The sequence below is a fragment of the Neovison vison genome, chromosome 14 (genome assembly GCF_020171115.1).
Source record: "Neovison vison isolate M4711 chromosome 14, ASM_NN_V1, whole genome shotgun sequence".
NCBI lineage: Eukaryota > Metazoa > Chordata > Mammalia > Carnivora > Mustelidae > Neogale > Neogale vison.
The window spans coordinates 33,621,152-33,640,071 of record NC_058104.1 but is presented as its reverse complement, the minus strand read 5'-3'; the positions used below and the strand labels follow the sequence as shown (position 1 = coordinate 33,640,071).

General features: G+C 46.0%; 1 long non-coding RNA gene across 3 annotated transcripts in view; it reads right to left on the bottom strand.

Moving 5' to 3' along the window:
- Positions 1-17,119, bottom strand: part of LOC122895628 — a 37,072-nt gene extending 19,953 nt beyond the window's left edge. For all 3 annotated transcript variants that reach the window (XR_006382241.1, XR_006382242.1, XR_006382243.1), the window contains exons 1-2: positions 17,089-17,119; positions 256-413 (exon numbers count right to left, since the gene is read on the bottom strand). This is a non-coding gene — a long non-coding RNA (uncharacterized LOC122895628). The remainder of the gene's footprint in view (positions 1-255; positions 414-17,088) is intronic.
- Between the last annotated feature and the right edge of the window lie 1,801 nt (positions 17,120-18,920).

Below are 18,920 nucleotides of genomic sequence, written 5' to 3'. Positions count from 1 at the left end.
AGCAGGGAGCTGGGGGAGGTACTGTGATCGGCCAGATCTAGGTTGTATTAGCTACCCATTTCTGTATAACAAGTTCCCCCCCAACTCTGAAGGGACCAGCATGCACTCGCTCTCAGTGTCTGCAGGCAGGAAAGCTAGGCGCGGCGCAGCTGGTGTACCTGCGCTCACGAGGTTGCTCTCAAGCTATCGGCCAGGGCTGCGGCAACATGAAGGTTCACCTGGGAGGAGAGAGGACTCGCCTCCAGGCTTACTCACATGGTCGTTGGCCGCTCCAGTTCCTCACCGGATAGGCTTCTCCAGAAGACTGTCTGGACATGGCAGCTGGCTTCCCCTGCGGCTAATGATTCAGATGTCCAGTTTGGAAGCCGTTAATCTCAGAGGCAACATGCCGTCACATTTCTGTTTTCTGTTCTCTAGAAGCAAGTCAATAGGAACATCGGGTGGCTTGGTCAGTTAAGTGTCTGCCTTCAGCTCAGGTCATGATCCCAGGGTCCTGGGATCTTGTCTTGCATCAAGCTCCCTGCTCGGCCAGGGGTCTCTTTTTCCCTCTCCCTCTGCCCCTCTCCCTGCCCATACTTTCTCTCTCTCTTTGACAAATAAATAAATATAATCTTTAAAAAAAAAGGCAAGTCAATAAATGCAGCCCACACTCAAGGGGAAGGTCTTACCCAAGGTGGGCACCCCCAGAGCTGGGGGCCCCTGGGCGTCCTCTAAGAGACTACCAACCACATGTATCATGAGCTGAACTTCTGGACCCATTGGTAGACTGCCACCCAAACCACATGAACTGAGAATGAGCAAGGGATTGCTCTGAATAAAAATTGGAAGCTGTTCTTGGAACAAGGCGGGTATATGCTCAGGAAGCAAACCATAATGGTGGATTCTCTGCAGATGGGAATTTTGGTCTACCTCAAAGATCCCTCAAGTTTAATAATGTATGAGAGATGAGCTGCAAGTGAGATGTACTTCAGGGAGTCAGCTGGCATTGCACTTGGTTCACAGAGGTCCCCTTGTGTCACTGCCAGCCTCGGTACCAAAGGCAAGGACCTGAATTTGACCTTCTGATGAGCTGTGGTCCTTTGCCTTCAGGGACTCAAAATTCACCAAGAAGAAGAGTTGGTGGGAACATACACATGATACAAGTCTGTACCAATTACTAATATTGAGCAGCAAACCACCTCAAAACTCAGTATCACTTAAAAATAGCCACTTAGGGGTGCCTGGGTGGCTCAGTTGGTTAAGCGACTGCCTTCAGCTCAAGTTATGATCCCGGAGTCCCAGGATCAAGTCCCTCATCGGGCTCCCAGCTCTGCGAGGAGTCTGCTTCTCCCTCTGACCTTCTCCCCATCATGCTCTCTTTTACTTGCTGTCTCAAGTAAATAAATAATTTTTTTAAAAAAAATCCATGTATTCAGTTCCCAGTGGTGGTTTCTCTGGTCTGACCATCCCAGTGTCTCTCTGATGGTCTTGCTTGTATACCTTCAGTCAGCTGAAGGGCCAACTGGTGATGGTCAGATGGCCGAGGATGGTCTCGTTCACCTGTGTAATGTCTGACAGCATCACTGCTCTTGAGGAAACTGGTTGTGTCTGCTTGTTTTTGCTCTGCATATTCTCATATGTCCCAGCTAGAACATAGGCTTCTTCGTCTAGTAGTTTTGAGGACTCCAAAGAACAGTAATGGGAAGAAACTACAGCGACAAACACTTTTCAAGCCTCTGTTTATGTCTGGTTCACTGTTTTCCCATAAGCCAAGGTCAAGGGGTGGAGAAAGAGCTTCCACTTTGGGATGGGAGGCACTATAAAAACACATGACAAAGGTGAATGGACATAGGGATAGAATAATCCATAACCAATTTTGTGTCTATTACCCAGTCCATTAATGGACCCATTCATGAACTTAGGGAGCATCAGAAAAGTAAGGTAGATGGGAAAGAAATTGCCAGGAAACTACCTGGGCTTTCCCATGCTCAGGCCACATAGCCTGGCAGAAGTCAGTCTTACCTGCCTCTTCAATCTCAACAAAGACCTGGGGGCAGAGCTCGGGCTTGCCCACTGAATAACCAGGGCCAACTTGAGAGCTGGTGGTAAATGCTTTTTAAGTGAATGAGGACAAAGTTCTGAAATCCTTAGATGTTACTTCTGCCATGGTTCTTTTTCTAACCTCATACATGAGCTGAGATGCAAGAGAAATCACAGAGGAATGCAAAGCAAGATAAGTGGGCACTAAATCTGGGACACTCAATCCAGCACAATCAATCCACATCTGGCTCTACAAGCCCTCAAACCAAATAGCACAGGTCCCATATCTTTGCTGGTTTTGATCTGAAATTGCTTTGACCCACGTGGAATTCTGCTGTTCATCACTTCCTAGACATGCAACGCTAACTCCCAAAGTGAATCCTAACTTCCCAAAGCAATCTAAGTTTGAATTCTAGAGGCCTTGCTAGAGGATTGAACCACACTCTCTCCACTATGGATTTTGTCCCATAAATGCAAGTCTCCCTAGCAGAGAACCTCCCCAAATTAAGCCGGATATCAGGGTAAGATTATAATGGTGTTTGGACAAGAGACACAAGAACATTCAATTCTGTTTTCAACCAGTCACTCTCCCCCACAAGGTCCAAGAGGGAAATAAATACAAAAAGGGCGATGCCTAGCAAAGAAAGCGTTGATTACTATTTCAAGACTGAACTGCATATCCCAACGTGGGATCCTAACGCTAAGGTGAGCTGGATTGTGGGAAGAATTCATCCAGATCAGGTAGGCAGTATTACTCATCTATCATTATTAACAGATAACCCCAAAACTTAGCAGCTTAAAACAACACACATTTCTTGGCTCACAGTTTCCATGCATTGGGAATCCAAGCACAGTCTAGCTGGGTCCTCTGTTTCAGAGTCCTCATAAACTACAGTCAAGATGCTGGCTGGAGCTGTCACTTGCTGTGGTCTCATCCAATGGTTCAACTGGGGAAGAATCCACTTCTAAGCTCTCTCGCATGGTTGTTGGGAGTTTTCAGTTTCCTGGGAGCTATTGAAAGCTTCAATTCCTTGGTGGCTCTTGGCTGGAGGCTGGCCCCAGTTCCCTGCCATGTGCACCATTCCTAAACGGCAGCATGCTTTATCGAAGCGTACAAGCTAAGAGGGCAGCTGAGCGAGAACACCAGTGAGATGGAAGTTGCATTCAAGCCACTAGGTCCAGCCTGCACTTGAGGAGGGATTACACAGCAGTGTAAACAGGAGATGCAGACCTTACTGAGAGCCCTATGAGAAGCTGCCTACCACATGGAGGGAAAGGGCTTCCTCCAAGAGACATAACACAAGGTGGAGTATGGGAGAGAAGAGGGGTCTTGGGCTGTGTCTAATGAGTGTGCACAACCTTCTTTTAAGATCTTATTTATTTATTTATTTATTTGAGAGAGAGAGAGAGAACACAAGCAAGGGGAGAGACAGAAGGAGAAGCAGAGATTCCACTCAGCAGGGAACCCAATGTGGAGCTCGATCCCAGGACCCCAGGATCATGACCTGACCCGAAAGCAGATGCTTAACTGACTGAGGCACTCAGGGCACCCCGAATGTGCACAACCTTGATCAACCAGATCAGCCCTCCCCCCTTGAGGGGAAGTAGAGGGCACTACAGTCATCCCCCCTTGGGCACTACAGTCATCCTTTCCCTGACTGAGAGCTTCTGAGCTGGTGTGGACCATCAGACCAACACCATTTATCCAAATGGAAATGACCTTCTCCTTGGATCAAAAGACTCGAGCCCCACACAGAGCAGAAATCATCATTTATGTAATCCCCCAAGATTTAAAAGCCCTTAGTCTCAAACTAGAGGCATGTCCTTGAACCCCAACACATAGGCAGGACCAGATTCACATCATTGCCCTCATTAAGTAGGAGAAAGCCAAGAGCAACCATGGGAACTTGAGTTGAGGAGTCCCTGAAGGTAGCTGACCCCAAGACTGCCCTCAGGAAGTTCCACTGGGTGTAAGCGGACAGAACCCAGAGGACACCTCATAGGAGAAGATGGTGAGAAAGGGGAAATACTTAAAAATTATTTTAAGGAGAGGAAATTCTGACTGAAGAAGAGGAGCAAGCAGAAAATGCCTCCAGATCCCACCCTCTGTCATCACCAGACTCAAACCCTGGCTTGAGGGTGATTTTCTCTTCTGCTACAAAGATTGAAACTCTGTCAGTCCATGACTGCAGGGAGAAATTATTAGAGCTGAACATGAATGACAGTCTTCCATCATCCATTCACTAAACCTCTCTTTAGGGCCAATGACTGATCCAGGCAGGGAACAAAACATGGCAGCTCTAGGAAGGATTCATGTTAAATAGTGAGGAACACAATCGCAGATGGCAGCATCTACTATGGAAAACAAGAAAGACTGGAAGGGGTGGGGTGGTTGGACTGCGTTTAGCCCAGATGCTCAGGGAAGGCCTCCTTGAGAAGGCTGTAGTTTGAGCTAAGGAACAATGAGCCAGAGCAAAGCACTGCAGGCAGAGGGGACAGCAAAGGCCAGAGCGTAAGGCCTGGCCCACCCAAGACCAGCAAGGAGCCAGTGCTGCCGAAGAACACTAAGCACCAGGCGAGGTGGTGGAGATGAGGCCGGGGAGGAAGGCAGGAGCCAGATCCAGTAGGCATTTCTAGACCTTGGTGAGAAGCCTGACTTCGTTCTAAGTCCAGTGAGAAACCCTGGATACTGTATTTATTTCCTGCTGCAGCTATAACAAATGATCACAAACTGTGTGGCTTAACACAACACCAATTTGTTGTCCTACAGTTGTGGAGACCTGAAGTCCAAAAACCAGTCTTACTGGACTAAAATCAAGGTGCCTGCAGAGAAGGTTCCTTCTGGAGGCTATGAGGGGGAGAGTCTATTTCCTTGTCTTCTTCACCTTCTAGAGGCCACCTACATCTGGCCTTGGCTTGTCACCTTCAAAGCACATCACTTTCATCTCTGTGTGCCTTGCCACAGTCTCCTTTTCTGTCTGACTGTCCCCAGTGTGACTCCATTGGGCCCACCTAGACAGATAACCCAGGATAATCATCTTAGCCCACAATCCCTGATACATCCACAGCATCCCTTTAGCCACATGAGGGAACATATTCGCAGGTCTCAGGGATTAGAACAGGGACATCTCTGGAGGGCCTTTCCTCTGTCTCTGCACAGAGACCATCCACAAAAGGGTTGACATCTGAGCTACCTTAGAGAACACGTGTGCAGGGGGAGGAGGAAGAACAGGAAGACCAATAGAGACCATTGCAATAGGGCAGCGAGAAAGCAGAAGTGTGCTTGTCTGCCTTGACCACCATCACTGAAGAGAGGAAGAACAGAGAGAGGAAAGGTGACTGATGGGGACTGCCCAGCCCAAGTGGTTCTACGGATTCCCAGCAGCGTGCTCGTCCAGCCATCCCAGGATCAGTCTCTTTAGGAACCTGCATGGGCTGTGTGACTTTTCTGAAGGGAAGAGGCCAAGACTGGAAGGGAGGAGTGGCAGAAATGCCAGGACTTTGGCTTGATGAATTAAACCTGAGATTTCGAGTCCTAATCCTGGAATTTGTAAGAGTCACTTTTTTTTTTTTTTCATCCCTGGGCTACAAGGATGGTTCAACATTCGCAAATCAATCAATGTGATACAACAAATTAATATGAGAAGAGAGAAGAACCACATGGTCCTCTCAATTGATGCAGAAAAAGCATTTGACAAAATCCAGCACCCGTTCCTGATTAAAACGCTTCAAAGTATAGGGATAGAGGGAACATTCCTGAACCTCATCAAATCTATCTATGAAAGACCCACAGCAAATATCATCCTCAATGGGAAAAAGCTTGCAGCCTTCCCATTGAGATCAAGAACAAGACAAGGATGCCCACTTTCACCACTCTTGTTCAACATAGTATTAGAAGTCCTAGCAACAGCAATCAGACAACAGAGAGAAATAAAAGGTATCCAAATTGGTAATGAAGAAGTCAAACTCTCTCTCTTCGCAGATGACATGATTCTTTATATGGAAAACCCAAAAGACTCCATCCCCAAACTACTAGAACTCATACAGCAATTCAGCAACGTGGCAGGATACAAAGTCAATGTGCAGAAATCAGTGGCTTTCTTATACACTAACAATGAAAATACAGAAAGGGAAATTAGAGAATCGATTCCATTTACTACAGCACCAAGAACCATAAGATACCTGGGAATAAACCTAACCAAAGAGGTAAAGGATCTGTACTCGAGGAACTACAGAACACTCATGAAAGAAATTGAAGAAGACACAAATAGATGGAAGACCATTCCATGCTCTTGGATCGGAAGAATAAACATTGTTAAAATGTCTATACTGCCTAGAGCAATCTATACTTTTAATGCCATTCCGATCAAAATTCCACCGGCATTCTTCAAAGAGCTGGAGCAAATAATCCTAAAATTTGTATGGAATCAGAAGAGACCCCGAATCGCTAAGGAAATGTTGAAAAACAAAAATAAAGCTGGCGGCATCACGTTACCTGATTTCAAGAGTCACTTTTTAAACATTTTACTCTTTGGGAAAAGGGTCTTTGGAGAGGTAAGGGCACTGAGGATCTCGAGAGGAAGAGATAACCCCATATTACCAAGGTGGGCCATAATGCTGTCACCGGTATCTTTAAGCAAAGGCAGACCACAAAGACACGCACAGAGGAAGTTGGGGTGAAGACGGGGCCAGCAGCTGGAAGAAATAAGAAGCAGATTCTCCCCCTTGGACTTCCAGAGAGAGTGCAGCCCCGCCCACACCTTGATTTTAGACTTCTGACCTCCAGAACTGTCTGTTTCTATAATTTTAAGAGGATGACTCTATTAGGATAAATGTCTATTGTCCTAAGCCATCCAGTTTGTGGTCATTTGCTACACCAGGTATGTACAAGATCATAGCCTACGGTCTGACTCAAGTGCTGGTAAATTGGCCAAGCTGAATTCTGGAACCACACCTTCTGATGTGGGGTGTTACCAGGCAAGCCCAGGCAGGGAAGAAATCTCACTCCTAATTGTTCCAGGGAGCAAGATGGGAAGCTAGTAAGAAGGCTGCTCTACCAGCCAGAGGACCCAGGTGACTTCAGTGCCCTGTCCCACTAGCACTGTCCTCACCAGCAGGAACCAGGAGCAAGGACCCCATCTGTGGGTGCAGCCCTCCTGCAGGGCCCCTGAAGACAGCTGTTGCTGTGTATGGTTCAGGACCGGGGACAGCAGCTCACCTCCCCCTCGCGATACACCCACCTGGGGCTGGCTCCAACTCCTTTATGTCTGATGCAGCAGAGAGTGGTGGAAAGCTACAGAGAATGGACAAAACTCACAGACCATCTGTTCATCTTCTGTGTTTTGTGAATTTATTTTCAAATGTTAAGCATCTGATAGCAGTTGTCAGGCATTATCTCAAAAGCTACCATTTGGGTAAAGACATCCTCTTAAAAATCCATGAGAATCACTCAGAGATCAGTGATTCTCCAGGGTTTGGAAGGAAGGTGGAGTCGTATTTTGAAAAAAACATCTTCAAATATTATTACATAATGTTATAACCAAAAAGGGGAAATAAGATGTCTTGTTTCTATAATACAGATTTCAGGAAGAAAAGCTTGACCAAATCTTGCTGAAAAGACTGTAGAAAACGGGAATTTCTCAATCAAGAATCATAGGCTCTGGGATGGGAGCTTATGGATATTTCCTGGCCATGATGGGGTTTTTATGTTCATCCAAAAGGAACACAGGTTAAAAAAAAAAAAAAGGTGGGTGACACCTGTGACCCTCAGTCCATTTGGAAAGGGAGTACAGCCATCTAGGAAGGGGTGTGTCTATGGCTGTCAAGAATGAGCAGAATGGACCAGCTCCTGAAGATGGCCTTGGTCCTCTGTGCCCTGCAGCTCAGGGCTGAGCTGGGGGGCGCTAGGGTGGGAGGTCACTCTCACTTCCAAGTACAACTGCTTCTGGTGGGAGCTTCTATTCTGAGCAGGACTGTCCTTGGGTATCAGAGATGAGTCTGGAGACACTGAGGACAATGGGGAAATAAGGCAGTTAATTCCCTACATTATGACCCTAGACATCCACAACTATGTCCTCTTGGCCAACGTGACCATGAAAGCTGAATATCAACCCTCTGGATCATGTTCCCATCTCATTGATACAACTGCAGGAAACTTCATCTTGGTTAGAAGGAAGGGGCTACTCTAGAGAATGGCGCAGCTGGTGAGAACCCAGACTCTGAAGCTAGAGTGTTCAACTCCCAGGTCTGCTACTAACCAGCTTATAACCTTGGGAAATTACTTAGCCATGCCCTCCCACCCTTAAGATGAGAGGGACAGGGGCGCCTGGGTGGCTCAGTGGGTTAAGCCTCTGCCTTTGGCTCAGGTCAAGATCTCAGGGTCCGGGGATCGAGTCCTGCACCAGGCTCTCTGCTCAGCAGGGAGCCTGCTTCCTCCTCTCTCTTTCTCTCTCTGCCTGCCTCTCTGCCTACTTGTAATCTCTGTCAAATAAATAAAATCTTAAAATTAAAAAAAAAAGATGAGAGGGACAATACTAATACTTCTCCCTTAGTATTGTTATGGAGATTGAATGAGACAGGGTCTGGAATATGGTATGTTTTGTGTATGTGTTAGCTATTATTTGCATTGTTACAGGAGCCAGGCTAGTGCCTGAAACATTACAGGAGTTGAAAAACCTGAATGCTGTGAGCCAAGAATTCTCGTCCCATCTAACATGAGCAGCCCCTGTGGCGTCCTCTCCCAGAGACAACCTGCAAGAAGGCAGTCCAACAGAGCCATATTTTCCCATTCCTCAAGAAAAGCTAGAAGTCTGTATTTTTACATAAAACATCCTGATTTTAAAATATGGGCCACTAATTCTAATTTTTTGAAACTCTATGCTATGCAAATAAAATATGTCCATTTGAAATGTTTTTCAAGCAGGCTGACAAGCTTGAAACCTCTAAGGTACAAGATCAACTTTGTCAGCCCTTTTAGGAGAATTCTAAGGGTATCTGAGGGGCCCTCTATTTGCAGAGTCTATTAACTGGATATTCTTATTCACAATACAGTCATGTAACATTTACAATGTGTCAAGCCCTATCCTAGGACTTTACCGTAATAACTCCCGTATTCCTCACAACAGCCCTATAAAGTAGAGACTATTAGTTTTGCCATTTTACAGTGGAGGAGGCCAAGGCTCGGAGGTTAAGGAACTGGCCCGAGGCAGAACAGCAGGTGGAAGAGGCAGATTTTGAATGCAGGCTGCCTTTAAAAAATTTGTGATGAATCACACAAAATTTTGTGAAAGCCCACACACACAGTGCTGGCATGGCCAGAGCTGTCACCAATATGTGCATTGCTGAGTGATGCTGAGGTTTAGAGGGACCACGGGATAACCCAGGCTGTCAGAACTCAGCAAAATCTTTAGCGTGCACACAGAGTTGCTTGTGTCCGGCACAAGTCAGGGCTTGGCCACTGAGCTGTTTGTGGTAGGTGCCATACTACTTTAAATCCAGAGAGGATGACCAGCCCTTACAGGGCATGAAGCATGTTCCAGTAACTCTCCTGAACACTCTACAAATATTCATTTACTTAATCCTAATGAGACAGATCCTATTTCTACCATTTTTATGGGGAAACTGAGTCACAAAAAGATGGGGCCTTTTGTCCAAGTTCACACAGCCAAGAGTGAGGACAGGGTTTGAATCCTGGTGGTCTGGTTCCCAAGACTACGCTCTTAATTGCATTCTCTCTTCATAAATCTTCAATATTGTCCATTACCTGTGGCTACCTCCACCACCAAAATGCCCACAAGCAAGGAAAAAAAAAAAAAGACAGCAAGGGAGAGATTTCTAATTACACTGCACACAAAACTGAACATCTCGGCGAGGGGGGGATGCAGTTTGCTTTATAATGATGACAACAGTTTGCTTTTATTGAGTTATTACTAGGTTCTCACCAGGATTAAGCCCATGTAAGCCCCATATAAAAGGCAGGAGCTGGATGTTATTACGTATTTTTTTAAGATTTCATTTATTTATTTGAGAGAGAACATGAGCAGAGGGGAGAGGCAGAGGGAGAAAGAGAAGCAGGCTCCCCGCTGAGCAGGGAGCCCAATGGGGAGCTCAATCCCAGGAGCCTGGGATCATGACCTGAGCCGAAGGGAGACACTTAGCTGAATGAGCTAGCCAGGTGCCCCTGGATTATTATTAAACCCATATTATGGGTGAGAAAGCTGGGTCACAGAGGTGCTGAGTAATTTGAGTAAAGTCACACAACTGATAAGAGATTAAGTGAGGGCTTGAATTCAGGTCTATCAGCCCCTACAACCTACGTATTTAAACCCCTCATGAAAATGTTCAGGAGCCTCTTGGTTCCAGAAGAGCTTCTGCTAAGAGAGGTGGGATAAATAGAAACAGTTTTACTGTAGGTATTTCTAATCAGCCATGCAGTAACTTCCAGGGAATTCCCAAAGAGAAGTCTCCATGACCAGGAAGTGTCGGAGGGGTTAAAGCTTCACTGGGGGTGTCTCTCTGACCCCCAAGAGGCCTAGCTCTCAGACACCCCATGCCCTAAAACAAGGGGACCTCATGTCCTCCCTTTCCCTCTGACCAAATGTGAAGAGCGTCCATCTGCCTTGTTCCCTCCTGGAGGGATACTGCACTTGTAAGTTGGATGCCCTTAGGGTTACAAGTGGCAAAACCCACCTAAGACTGGAGTAATTGAAAGAAAAAAAAAAAAGTGCAACTTTTTTGTTTAGGTAACTAGTGTTACCTTTGTTACAAAGGTAACTTTTTTAGTTAACTTTTAACTGTTTGTTTAGGTAATTAAAGCCTTGATTTGTCTGGCTTCAGGTACAAATGAATCCAGGGACTCATACAGTATCAGAAAGCTGTCCCTCTCTACCTTCACCTAATTGTAGCTTCATTTCCTTGGGTGGCCCTAGAACCTCCAGTCAATATCCCCAGAGCTGCTTGCAATATGAAATATGAGTGAAAGGAGAATTTATATTTTCCTTTTTTTTAAAGATTTTATTTATTTGACAGATAGAGATCACAGTAGGCAGAGAGAGAGAGAAGGAAGCAGGCTCCCTGCTGAGCAGAGAGCCTGACTTGGGGCTCGATCCCAGGACCCTGAGATCATGACCTGAGCCGAAGGTAGAGGCTTTAACCCAATGAGCCACCCAGGTGCCCCCATATTTTCCTTTTTTTTTTTTAAAGAGGGAGAGAGGAGACAGACTAAGGGAGAGGGAGACAGAAAATCTTAAGCAGTCTCCAAGCCCAGCATGGAGCCCAACCCAGGACTTGATCTCATGACCCTGAGATCATGACCTGAGCTGAAATCAAGAGTCAGACACTTAATAGACTGAGCCCCAGGCACCTCTAGAATTTATTTTTTTCCAATAATCCCCAGGAAAGTTTTAGGAGTTTTACTGCCTAGCCTTGAGTATCCATCTCTAATTTAATTATCATCACCAGGAAGATAAACATCAGGTTTCTCAAGCCTAGGTCACATGCTTACCCTTAGAATAGTAAGGAGATAAGAGACAGTCCCCTTGGAGGACATAGGTGGTGTCCTCTAAAAGCTCATATTTGTGGAGTCACTGCTAGGTGCTAAGATTATAGGCACAGACCCATCTAACCTTTACTGTTTAGGTGTTCATTTTTTGTTTTGTTTTGGTTATTTATTTTAGAGACAGAGAGAGAGAGAGAGACAGAGTGCAGAGTTGGGGCACAAGGAGAGAGAATCCTCAAGCAGACTCCTCAATGTGAGGCTCAGTCCCACAGCCATGAGATCATGACCTGAGCCGAAATCAAGAGTTGGACACCCAACCTATTAAGCCACCCAGGTGCCCCTATGTATTTACTCTTAATGGAAGATTCTCAATACCTCGGAAGCCTATGAGAAAGACAACAAACGTCTTTGCTAGCATAAGTATTGGATATTTTTCACTTCTGGAAAGAGCACACCAATACTCCTTGTGATACACTGCACCCCTCATTCTCAGTCACTACAGTTCAGGAGATGCCAATCCACCCAAGGCTTCAAGCATGAAGCTGTGACCAATACCCATTGTAGCTCTCTGTCTGGCCTCATGATTGGTTCTGACATGCTTATGGGATTTGATTCTTACATGAGCTATGTCCTGGGCACTTTAAAAAAAAAAGCCTATCAGAGAGGGAAAAAAGCTCTTCTTTGACTAGGGTTGGTGAGAGGGCTGTTGGCTAGGAGATGCTAGAAGCTGTCTCACCACTGCAAGGATAGGGCTGGTCTGAAAATGATGCCAAACAGAGGAAACCAGAACTGAGAGATGGGAGTTTGAGCCCCCAGATTCAGACATATCCTATTTTAGCTAATCAATCACATCATTTTTTCCCCTTAAATTAAGCCAATCTTAAGGGGATTTCCTTGTCACTTACAGCTACAAATTAATGCCTAACTGCTGCTCTCTAGGTTCAAATACCAGTTTTGCCCCTTTCACAAACCATGTTATCTTGGGTAAATTGGTTAACCCCTCTGATACTTGGCTGCTTTCTCTGTGAAGGGGAGATAATCCCCCTTGCAGGGTTTCCAGGATGGTAACTGAGGTTATAGCCGATGAGTACTGAGCACAGTTCCGGGAATGCCACGTGGGCAGCATACATGTATGTTTTATTGGCGTTGGGAGAGCAAGAAAAGGAAAAGCCAAAGGAAGCAGGGCAAAAACCATACTTGGATGATGATCAGAGCCAAGAAAGTATTTGATGTAAACAGGCTTGCTGGACAGAGATAACAGCGAGGGTAGAGGATAAATGGAGAGCAAGTTCCCAATTCAAAAACATTCAGACTTGAACATCTAAAATCTCTCTGGGGTACAAACAAAATGAGGATGAGAGCTGCTAGTTCCCAAACCTTGCAGAGCAACCGACACATGAATGCTTCTGAGGAGACCACAACTGTGAGCTAGGAGGTGTGGTTGTCTGGTTCTAGATGTTTCCATGAATTACGGCTCTAGGGAAAGGAAGGTCCACAGTGCCTCCACCTCACAGCCTGCCTTCCCAAAGCAAGGGAATCAAGGGGCCTTTGAGTCCAGGCTTTCCTTAATTTCAAAACCGAACATGGCCACTCTTTATTTTTAACCTTCCCTTCCCCTAGTCTATGCCTTCAAGCAGCTTTTCTGGGGAGAGAGTGTTTGCGCCCACACTGGCAAATCTGAGTGCCTGGCCACGCGCCGGCTGCGACGGGGCTGTTGCCATGCCCACCCACCCCAGCACCTGGAACTCAGCCTTTAGAGGGGCTCACTTGAGAGCCACATGAATGGTGAGGAACTCAAGTCCCCAAGGGACCTGGCTGAGGGCAAGGTGACCCTCACACTCGCCCCCTCTTTTGGAAGGAGTGGGCCTCTGCCTGGTTGGAGCATCTGTGACAGTAAAGAGAGCGAACCTCCTATGTGTCTCTCTGCTTTTCAGAGAGGCTAACAAACTTGCCTAGAGTCTCGAGGCTAACCGTGGCTGAGCCAGAATTTGAACCTTGGTGGGTATACATCTAGCCCTCCAACGTGATAACCATAATGCCTACCAGGAGAGAGAGCAGGTGCAAACATCTGGAGCCACTTGAGCACTGTTTTTATTTCTGCAAATTATTAAAGAATCACCTGACCCGTACATCAGGTTCCTCTCATGATGACTGGTCTGCTAGTCTTAAACACGTCCACAAATTCTTTGTAACGTCATCCACCAAAAGGTAGAGACAGATTCCCCCTCCCTTTGAATATGGGCTGTTTCTAACAATTGGAATGCGATGGAAGTAATGCCTTGTGATCCCCAAGTCTAGGTGAGAAAAAGCTACCAAGCTTCCCCCTGCTTGCATGTCCTGGGATGTGCCACTCTTGGGACCAGCTGCCATGCTGTGAGGATGCCCAGGCTATGCCAAGGCCACACACTGGTGTTCCCACTGAGAGCTCCTGCTGAGGTCCCAACCCACAGCCATCATCCTATGGGATGACGGGGAAGCCTCTGGGATGTGAGGAGCCCCAGCCGCCAACTTACCAGGGAGGGACTTTGAACAGACACTACACGGCAGGTCCCAGGTCTGTTCCCAGAACCATGAGAGAGAATAATAAATGACTGATGCTAGGAACAGTTAGTGCAGATTAGCTCCTGTAAAAAATGATTGATCTTGGGCGCCTGGGTGGCTCAACTGGTTAAGCAACTGCCTTTGGCATAGGTCATGATCCTGGAGTTCCGGGATCAAGTCCCGCATTGGGCTCCCAGCTCCACAGGGAGTCTGCTTCTCCCTCTGACCTTCTACCGTCTCGTGCGTTCTCTCACTTTCTTAAATAAGTAAGTAAGTAAGTAAATAAATAAATAAATCTTTTTAAAAAGTGCTCAATCTTTGGATCCTGACAAAAAATAAAATCAAACCAAAACGAGCTGTCTGACTTGTACTACTGGACTCCAAACTGAATAGATTCCAATCCTTCAAAATCTTGTCTAGGCAACCCTCCACCTGCTTCTCTGACAGCACTTTTAAATTTACATAATTGGGATGAAGATGATGATGGTGGTGATGATGAGATGATGATTTGTGCTTCTTGAGAGCTCTCTGTGTACCCCATAGAGAGCTAAGGGCTTTACCTACTTTCTTTCTTCTTCTTCTCCCCCCCCTCCCAATACCCCCATGGTATGATCATCTTTTCAGATTTGGAACTGTGCTCAAGAGTTCAGTTTCCAGAGGTGCACAGCTGGGATGCAGCAAGACCAGGTTGTCATGGATTCTTAGGTCCAGGGTGGATGCCCTGAGCTCCTACTTTGTGCCACACCCTGTGCAGAGAGCCCAGGTGAGGTGCGCGCGCATGGACCCCATGGCAGTGGCACATGATAAGGAAACAGACAGGCAAACTGTTGATAGATAACGGCACAGCCAATGGTGACCCTTGCTGGCAAGAGTGAGGAGACTGGTAGGAGCCAAAGAGCTGCCTCCAATCACCTCTGAGGAAGAAGACTTTGAGTGAAACGCCGTGGCTTCTACATCATGTGACCATGGAGAAATGGCATCCTGGACAGCAGAAACACCCAGAGGGGAGCCAGGGTTAGGCAAAGGACCTGGCAAATTCAAGGAAAAAAACAAGGAAGCCAGCCTTGAAGTGAAGAATTAGAAACAGATGAGCACAAAGAGGAGGTGGGGCCAGACCTCACATGGCCTTATTGGCCAAGGTAAAGAATGGAGGTCTGCGGAGGAACAAGGTGGCAGAGGAGAAGAAGACTTGTTTCATCAGGTCCCAGGAATTCAGCTAGATAGTTATCAAACCATTCTGAACACCTACAAATTCAACAGGAGATCAAAGAAAGGAATAGCAGCAAGTCTAGGAACAGAAAAGCAACAACTTTCCGGAAGGTAGGATGTGCAGAGAAGTGAATCCAAGGTGATATACGGAAAAATAGACCATGGGGGGAGGGCCAGCTCCTGGAGCAGTAGAGCAGAACACAAAATCAGAACTTTTAGAAGGCTGCTCCACTGAGGGACATCACTCCAGACACTAAATGGGGATGGAGCCTTGCTGGAGAGTATGGTCTCGGGATCCTTGGGGTCACAGAAAGACTGGGGGTGTTGGAGTGTGGCAGAGCTCCTAAGTATTGGAGCAGGGAAGCTGGCTGCAGAGACAGAGCCGAGGAGGGAGCTTTCAGCTCGAGGTTGCCATAAACCATGGTCTCCGGCACAGCTGGGCCACTACTCTTTAAGCAGGGACCCCGCAAGTGGCAGATCAGAGGAGACCCCCCCTCCCCTTCCTCCACCAGAAGGAGCAGCACGGGATCATGCTGCAGGAATCTGCCGGGTTTGGAGAATCCAAAATGGGGCTGTGTGCCGGAGATAGAAACACTCAGTCATAGGCTGGGTGAGCTCAGAGTGCATCTGGAGACCGGGGAGACAGGCGTGATTGGCACGTTTCTCTGAGGGCTCCCTGAAAAGGGGGCCTGAGCACCCTCCGGGTTGGAGATTGGGAGGCCACCATCTTCATTCCCATCCTCCAAAGCTGTACAGAAAATGTCCAGGGAACAAAAGCTCCGAAGAGCGAACCCGAGCCAATTACTTAGCCTGGCCCCTGGCAAGGGTGGTGCAATTCTATCTCAGGCAAAGACATTTGAGAATCACTGCAAGAGGGCCCTCCCCCAGAAAATCAGTAAGAACATCAAGCCAAAACCAAGTTTAATAGATCAATGAGAACTGCAAAACCACAGACCTAGGGGAATACAGCACATAAAATTAATGGCCTCCCCCCCACACACCATGATTCTTTAGTCTTTGAAAGTTAAATTTTTAAAATTTTTTTTTAATTTTCACCTTTCCTATTTTAATCTTTTAAACTATTTTATCTTACCAATACCTTTAAAAAAATCTTTTTAAGTTTCCATTGTTATAGTCATTTTCTATCCCATCATTGTATTGAACTTTATTTTTTGTATACATGTAAATTTCTCTTTAAAATTTTGGAATACAGTTTCTTTTAACAGATCAAAGTATATTCTAAATCTAGCATATGGCTTTGTTCTAGTCTTCAGCCTGATCACATTCTCTTTTTTTCTTCTTTTTTTTCAACCAACTTATCAATTCTTTTTTTAAAAATATCTATTTTAGGGGGGAGGAGTCAAGATGGCGGAGAAGTAGCAGGCTGAGACTACTTTAGCTAGCAGGAAACCAGCTAGAGAGCTTATCTAAAGATTGCAAATACCTACAAATCCATTTGCAGATCAAAGAGAAGAAGAACAGCAATTCTATAAAGAGAAAAACAACCACTCTCTGAAGGGTAGGACTGGCGGAGAAGTGAATCCAAAGCGACGGGAAGATAGACCCCGGGGGGGAGGGACCGGCTCCCGCCAAGCGGTGGAGCAACGGAGCACAAAATCAGGACTTTGAAAAGTCTGTTCCGCTGAGGGACATCGCTCCAGAGGCTAAACCGGGGTGAAGACCACGCAGGGTCAGCGTGGCCTCAGGTCCCGCAGGGTCACAGAAGGATCGGGGTGTCTGAGTGTTGCAGAGCTTGCGGGTATTAGAATGGGGAAGCCAGCTACAGAGACAGAGCCGACAGTGAGCTCGCAGTTCGGGGTTACCTTGAACCGGCCGCAGGCTCGGTGAGCTCAGAGCGCGGCCGGAGGTTAGGCAGACGGGAGTTACTGGGCGCTGTTCTCTGAGGGCCCACTGGGGAGCGGGGCCCTGGGCTCTCAGCTCCTCCGGGCCGGAGACCAGGAGGCCGCCATTTGTATTCCCGTCCTCCGGAAGTCTACGGAAAGCGCTCAGGGAACAAAAGCTCCTGAAAGCAAACCCGAGCGGGTTACTCAGCTGGGCCCCTGGTAAGGGCGGTGCCATTCCGCCTGGGGCAAAGACACTTGAGAATCACTACACCAGGCACCTCCCCCAGAAGATCAACAAGAAATCCAGCCAAGACCAAGTTCACCTACCAAGGAGTGCAGTTTCAATACCAAGGAGAGCAGCAGAATTCCAGAGGAGGAGAAAGCAAAGCACAGAACTCATGGCTTTCTCCCTATGATTCTTTAGTCTTGCAGTTAATTTAATTTTTGTCTTTTTCATTTTTTTTCTTAATTTTTTTTCTCTTCTTCTTCTAAAAATTTTAACTTTTAGCCTTTTCTTTTTTAACGTTGTTTAACTAGTTTATCTAATATATATATATATATATTTCTTTTTTATACTTTTCTTTATTTGTTTTCTTTTGCTTTTTCTTTCTTTCTTTCTGAACCTCTTTTTATCACCTTTCTCCCCCCTCACTATTTCGTATCTCTTCTGATTTGGTTAAAGCATATTTTCCTGGGGTTGTTGCCACCCTTTTAGTATTTTACTTGCTCCTTCATATACTCTTACCTGAACAAAATGACAAGGCGGAAAAATTCACCACAAAAAAAGAACAAGAGGCAGTACCGAAGGCTAGGGACCTAATCAACAGACATTGGTAATATGTCAGATCTAGAGTTCAGAATGACAATTCTCAAGTTTCTAGCCGGGCTCGAAAAAGGCATGGAAGATATCAGAGAAACCCTCTCAGGAGATATAAAAGCCCTTTCTGGAGAAATAAAAGAACTAAAGTATAACCAAGTTGAAATTAAAAAAGCTATTAATGAGATGCAATAAAAAATGGAGGCTCTCACTGCTAGGATAAATGAGGCAGAAGAAAGAATTAGCGATATAGAATACCAAATGACAGAGAATAAAGAAGCTGAGCAAAACAGGGACAAACAGCTACTGGGCCACGAGGGGAGAATTCGAGAGATAAGTGACACCATAAGATGAAACAATATTAGAATAATTGGGATTCCAGAAGAAGAAGAAAGAGAGAGGGGAGCAGAAGGTATACTGGAGAGAATTATTGGGGAGAATTTCCCCAATAGGGCAAAGGGAAAAAGCATCAAAATTCAGGAGGTGCAGAGAACGCCCCTCAAAATCAATAAGAATAGGCCCACACCCCATCACCTAATAGTAAAATTTACAAGTCTTAGTGACAAAGAGAAAATCCTAAAAGCAGCCCGGGAAAAGAAGTCTGTAACATACAATGGTAAAAATATGAGATTGGCAGCAGACTTATCCACAGAGACCTGGCAGGCCAGAAAGAGCTGGCATGATATTTTCAGAGCACTAAACGAGAAAAACATGCAGCCAAGAATACTATATCCAGCTAGGCTATCATTGAAAATAGAAGGAGAGATTAAAAGCTTCCAGGACAAACAAAAACTGAAAGAATTTGCAAACACCAAACCAGCTCTACAGGAAATACTGAAAGGGGTCCTCTAAGCAAAGAGAGAGCCTACAAGTGGTAGATCAGAAAGGAACAGAGACAATACACAGTAACAGTCACCCTACAGGCAATACAATGGCACTAAAATCATATCTCTCAATAGTTACCCTGAATGTTAATGGGCTAAATGCCCCAATC